The sequence below is a fragment of the Hemiscyllium ocellatum genome, chromosome 21 (assembly GCF_020745735.1).
Source record: "Hemiscyllium ocellatum isolate sHemOce1 chromosome 21, sHemOce1.pat.X.cur, whole genome shotgun sequence".
NCBI lineage: Eukaryota > Metazoa > Chordata > Chondrichthyes > Orectolobiformes > Hemiscylliidae > Hemiscyllium > Hemiscyllium ocellatum.
Genome location: NC_083421.1, coordinates 9,370,411 through 9,376,917, shown reverse-complemented (window position 1 = coordinate 9,376,917; position 6,507 = coordinate 9,370,411). Strand labels below are relative to the sequence as shown.

Sequence of the window (6,507 nt, the reverse complement as noted above, 5' to 3'; positions counted from 1 at the left end):
GCTACGCTTCTCCCCTGTTTTCCATTTAGTCTGCTTCACCCATCCCCCACATATTTTGTCACGTAACACTGGCTTCAGCCTTGGTCATTCGCTGCTCCTAATCTCCCTTTAATCTCTCCGTGCACTGTCATTATCACCTTTGCATCTGGAGCCTTGACTCACCTACTCTCAGCCTGGTGTTAATAGCTCTGTAAATCTCCCCTTTTTTCAAAATCTTTACCAAAGGGTCAGTTAGAACCGAAACGTCAACTCTTTTCTCTCCTTGCAGATGGTGCCAGACCTGCTGACATTTTCCAGCATTTTCTCTTTTGGTTTCGAATTCCAGCATCTGCAGTAATTTGCTTTTATTAATGACTCTGTGATATTGCTGGGGATATGATGACTCCAGTGTCGATGCATGAGAGGTGAGCAAGCGAATGAATTCCCTCTGGAAGTCGCGGGAAATGTAGTAACAGAGATCCAGGAAAATGAGTTGAACGAATCTTTGAAGTGAATTGAAGCCTGGACTCTGGTTCTCCTCCGAGACTGTGCCAGGTCGACTTAATACTTTATATTTCATGTTTTGCATTTCTTTGTGAAAACAATTGAGACTGATTGATTTGCTGCAGACAACATCCACAAGTCATCATGGGTACGGTGATCGAGTTGTGCGTCTATCCCTGTCAAATGTTTTATTGCGCCGGTAAGGCTTTCTGCTTGGTGATTTTGTGGGACACATTGTTTGGAAATACAGCAACGCAGCTGAGATCCGGCATTGGACCAACGAGTTGATGTTCCATGATAGCGATGGCCGGCTTTCAAATGAATACACATCTGAATTGATCATGTGATAAGTTCCTGCAGACGGTGAAAGCAAAAACCACGACAAACCTTGACACAGCACAGCTGACGAGACGAGCGCTGCACATGGTCAGTGTGGGGATTGTACCCACGACCTTGGCGTTATTAGCACCACGCTCTAACCAGCTGAGCTAACCGACCTACGTAGCCTTTTCGTCAAAACAAAGGCTTATATTGCCTGCGCTCACAACCACGGCGGCTATTCGTTTTCTGATTTGCAATCGATCGCACGATCGTCTGAAGTATTTCCTTCCGCTGCAAAGTTTTTTAACAAAAAAACATTGACTTTTCCGAACGCGCACACTCGAGCTAACCATTTGCTCTGATATCCAAAATTAAGCACAATGTTCGGACGCATGCAATTTCAATCGCAATGCCACCAGCTCAGCTGCAGCTTGTCATGTTGACAAATATCATCTGGTTGAAACGTACCTTCAACGATCGCTCACTGTGCTTATGGAAACTCACAGACCTTTGGAGTCAGGGTTATGTGCTGCTGATAAACTGCTGCGAACCTTATGCCAAATGCATTGGAATTCGTAACCCAACTGTGGGATTCTTTCTGCTCCCGAAGGACGCAGTTGCTTTAGAGTCAGCAACAGCGCAGAACTCAATTGCACGTTTTGCTCAATGACTCATGTTGCTTTTGCAATCTTCGTTTGACAGCATATTTAGCAAGTTATCACGCCTTCCAGCAGCGTTTGTCAGCGACAGATCAGCTGCTAAGATGACTGCTTCAGACAGCATGCTACATCCTACATTTGAAAATGGAAAAGGTGCAAACGCTTACAGGCTGAACACTCTCTCACTATTTTGCCTGGCGCGTCAGAGGCTGGGAGCTGACCTTATGGAGGTTTTTCAATCATGAGGGGCATTTTTCAGGTAAATAGATAAGTTCGTTTCGCTCAGGTGGGGCAGTGCAGCACGAGAGGGTATAAATCTGGTGTGGGAGGGTGAGAATTCGACAGGCAGTGAGGAGCAACGGCGTCACGCAAGGGGTGGTGAGTGTCTGCAATAAGTTGCCAGACGAGCTGGTGATGGCTGTTACAATTCCAATACTTTTAAGGAATTTGGATGTGTATTTGAATAGGAAGGGTTTAGAGAGACATGGGTCAAGTGCATGCAATCGTGGCTGGATCAGTTGAGGATATCTGTTCGGAATGGAAGAGCCAGACCGAAGATTGTGTTTTCAGTGCTGTCCATATCTAATGGCTCTATGATATTGCAGGTGAAATGATAAAAGAGATGAATAAAATAATGAAGCAAAATTGTCTGAAGTTGTTAAATTCAAACAACTTCAGATAATTTTATTTCAATAATTTTACTTACCTTTTTTATTTGCGTTTTTCTCACTGTTCTGTACCTCTTATTTCTTGATTGTCTCTCTTTCTGTCGCTTCCCACTCTGTCAATACATTTTTCCTCTCCTCTTCCAGCTTTGCTACGCTTCTCCCCTGTTTTCCATTTTGTCTCTGTTTCACACATCCCCCACATATTTTGTCACGTAACACTGGCTTCAGCCTTGGACAAACGCGGCTCCAAATCTGCCTTTAATCTCTCCATGCGTTGTCATTATCACCTTTGCATCTGGAGCCTTGACTCACCTACTCTCAGCCTGGTGTTAATAGCTCTGTAAATATCCCCTTTTTTCAAAATGTTTGCCAAAGGGTCAGTTAGACTCGAAACGTCAACTCTTTTCTCTCCTTGCAGATGGTGCCAGACCTGCTGACATTTTCCAGCATTTTCTCTTTTGGTTTCGAATTCCAGCATCTGCAGTAATTTGCTTTTATTAATGACTCTGTGATATTGCTGGAGATATGATGACTCCAGTGTCGATGCATGAGAGGTGAGCAAGCGAATGAATTCCCTCTGGAAGTCGCGGGAACTGTAGTAACAGAGATCCAGGAAAATGAGTTGAACGATTCTTTGAAGTGAATTGAAGCCTGGACTCTGGTTCTCCTCCGAGACTGTGCCAGGTCGACTTAATACTTTATATATTTCATGTTTTGCATTTCTTTGTGAAAACAATTGAGACTGATTGATTTGCTGCAGACAACATCCACAAGTCATCATGGGTACGGTGATCGAGTTGTGCGTCTATTCCTGTCAAATGTTTTATTGCGCTGGTGAGGCTTTCTGCTTGGTTATTTTGTGGTTTCGTGGTGCACTTTGTTTGGAAATACAGCAACGCAGCTGAGATCCGGCATAGGACCAACGAGTTGATGTTCCATGACAGCGATGGTCGGCTTTCGAATGAATACACATCTGAATCGATCATGTGACAAGTTCTTGCAGACAGTGAAAGCAAAAGCCACGAGAAACCGTGACACAGCACAGCTGACGAGACGAGCGCTGCACATGGTCAGTGGGGGGATTAAACCCACGACCTTGGCGTTATTAGCACCACGCTCTAACCAGCTGAGCTAACCGACCTACGTAGGCCGCGCGTCAAAACAAAGGCTTATATTGCCTGCGCTCACAACCACGGCGGCTATTCGTTTTCTGATTTGCAATCGATCGCACGATCGTCTGAAGTATTTCCTTCCGTTGCAAAGCTTTTTAACAAAAAAAAATTGACTTTTCCGAATGCGCACACTCGAGCTAACCATTTGCTCTGATATCCAAAATTAAGCACAATTTTCGGACGCATGCAATTTCAATCGCCAAGTTACCAGCTCAGCTGCAGCTTGTCATGTTGACAAATATCATCTGGTTGAAACGTACCTTCAACGATCGCTCACTGTGCTTATGGAAACTCACAGACCTTTTGGAGTCAGGGTTATGTGCTTCTGATAAACTGCTGCGAACCTTATGCCAAATGCATTTGAATTGTAATCTAGCAGTGGGATTCTTTCTGCTCCCGAAGGACGCAGTTGCTTTAGAGTCAGCAACAGCGCAGAACTCAATTGCACGTTTTCCTCAATGACTCATGTTGCTTTTGCAATCTTCGTTTGACAGCATATTTAGCAAGTTATCACGCCTTCCAGCAGCGTTTGTCAGCGACAGATCAGCTGCTAAGATGACTGCTTCAGACAGCATGCTACATCCTACATTTGAAAATTGAAAAGGTGCAAACGTTTACATGCTGAACGCTCTCTCACTATTTTGCCTGGCGCGTCAGAGGCTGGGAGCTGATCTTATGAAGGTTTTTCAATCATGAGGGGCATGAATCGGGTAAGTACATAAGTTCCTTTCGCTCAGGTGGGGCAGTGCAGAACGAGAGGGTATACGTCTGTTGTGTTCGAGTGAGAATTCGAAAGGCAATATGGAGCAATGTCTTCACGCAGAGGTCGGTGCGTGCCTGCAATAAATTGCCAGACAAGCTGGTGATGACTGGTACAATTCCAATTGTTTTAAGGAATTTGGACGTGTATTTGAATAGGAAGGCTTTAGAGAGACTTAGGTCAAGTGCATGCAATCGCGGCTGGATCAGCTGAGGATATCTGTTCGCAATGGACGAGTTCGATCAAAAACTGTGTTTTCAGTGCTGTCCATATCTATTGGCTCTATGATATTGCAGGTAAAATGATAAAAAAGATGAATAAAATAATGAAGAAAAATTGTCGAAGTTGTTAAATTCAAACAATTTCAGATAATTTTACTTTCAATTATTTTAATTACCTTTTTTATTTGTGTTTTTTCACTGTTCTGTACCTCTTATTTCTTGATTGTCTCTCTTTATGTCGCTTCCCACTCTTCTTCCTCTCCTCTTCCCGCTTTGCTACGCTTCTCCCCAGTTTTCCATTTTGTCTCTGTTTCACACATCCCCCACATATTTTGAAACATAACACTGGCTTCAGCCTTGGTCATTCGCAGCTCCTAATCTCCCTTTAATCTCTCCGTGTTCTGTCATTATCACCTTTCCATCTGGAGCCTTGACTCACCTTCTCTCAGCATGGTGTAAATAGCTCCCTAATTCTCCCCATTTTTTTTTTATCTTTAACAAAGGGTCAGTTATACTCGAAACGTCAGCTCTTTTCTCTACTTGCAGATGGTGCCAGACCTGCTTAGAGTTTCCAACATTTTCTCTTCTGGTTTCAGATTCCAGCATCTGCTGTAATTTGCTTCTATTAATGGCTCTGTGAAATTGCTGGGGACATGATAACTCCCGTGTCGATGCATAAGAGGTGAACAAGCGAATGAATTCCCTCTGGAAGTCGCGTGAAAAGTAGTAACAGAGATCCAGGAGAATAACATGAACGAATCTTTGATTTGAATTGAAGCCTGAACTCTGGTCCTCCTCCGAGACTGTGCCAGGTCAACTTAATACTGCATACATTTCATGTTTTGCATTTCTTTGTGAAAGCAATTGAGACTGATTGATTTGCTGCAGCCAACATCCAAGAGTCATCACGGGTACGGCGATCGAGTTGTTCGTCTAACCCTGTCAAATGTTTTTTTGCACCGGTGAGGCTTTCTGCTTGGTGATTTTGTGGTTCACTTTGTTTGGAAATACAGCAACGCAGCTGAGATCCGGCATGGGACCAACGAGTTGCGGTTCCAAGACAGCAATGGTCGGATGAATACACATCTGAATCGATCATGTGACAAGTTTTTGCAGGCAGTGAAATTGAAAGCCACGACGAACCTTGGAACAGGGTAGCACACAACACGAACGCTTCACATGGGCAGTGTGGGGATTGAACCCACGACTTTGGCGTTATTAGCACCACGCTCTAACTGGCTGAGCTAACCTATCCACGCTGCCTCGCACCGAAAGCAAATGCCTACATTGCGCATGTGCACAATCACGGCGGCTATTCATTTTCTGATTTGTTATCGATCGCACGCTCGTCTGAGGTTTTTCATTTCGTTGCAAAACTTTTCAACAAAAAAACAGCATTGACTTTTCCGAACGCGCACACTCGAGCTAACCATTTGCTCTGATCACTCACTGTGCTTCTGGAAACTCACAGACCTTTGGAGTCAGGGTTATGTGCTGCTGATAAACTGCTGCACACAAAGCAGAGTAACCCTGCTGTTCTCATAAATTAGTTTCTGCATTTCTAATGATGACTATGAACTCTTCCTGTCTCTAAAACACACACAGTCTCTGTAAACTATGTTGGTCCCGAATGATGTAATTTCCTTCGGGAACTACAAACCTTTATGTCTTTAATTTCCTCCAGACGCGACCACACAATTTATTTCTATAACCTCCATGAGTGATAGAGTCATAGAGATGTACAGCACGGAAATAGACCCTTCCGGCCAACCCGTCCATGCCTACCAGATATTCCGAGCCAATCTAATCCCCCCTGCAAGCAGCCAGCCCATATTCCTCCAAACCCTTCCCATTCATGTTCCCATCCGAATGTCTCTTAAATGTTGCAGTTGTACCATTCTCCACCACTTCCTCTGTCAGCTCTCTCCATACACGTACCATCCTCTGCGTGAAAAGTTGCCCCTTAGGTCTGTTTTCTATCTTTCCCCTCTCAAACTAAGTCTATGCCCTCTCGTTCTGGACTCCCTGACCCCAAGGAAAAAGACTTTTGTCTATTTATCCTATCCATGCCCCTCATAATTTGGTAAACCTCTGTCAGGTCACCCCTCAGCCTCTGAAGCTCCAGGGAAAACTGCCCCAGCCTGTTCAGCTTCTCCGTATAGCTCAAATCCTCCAACTCTGGCAACATTCTTGTAAATCTTTGTGAACCCTTTCAAGTTTCAC

General features: G+C 44.3%; 2 non-coding genes across 2 annotated transcripts; both read right to left on the bottom strand.

Annotated features, from left to right (window-relative positions):
* Window positions 1-907: 907 nt before the first annotated feature.
* trnai-aau (transfer RNA isoleucine (anticodon AAU)) lies at window positions 908-981 on the bottom strand. The gene has a single exon. It is a non-coding gene; the product is annotated as a tRNA-Ile (tRNA).
* A 2,217-nt stretch (window positions 982-3,198) lies between these two features.
* On the bottom strand, window positions 3,199-3,272 carry trnai-aau (transfer RNA isoleucine (anticodon AAU)). Its single transcript has one exon. It is a non-coding gene; the product is annotated as a tRNA-Ile (tRNA).
* Between the last annotated feature and the right edge of the window lie 3,235 nt (window positions 3,273-6,507).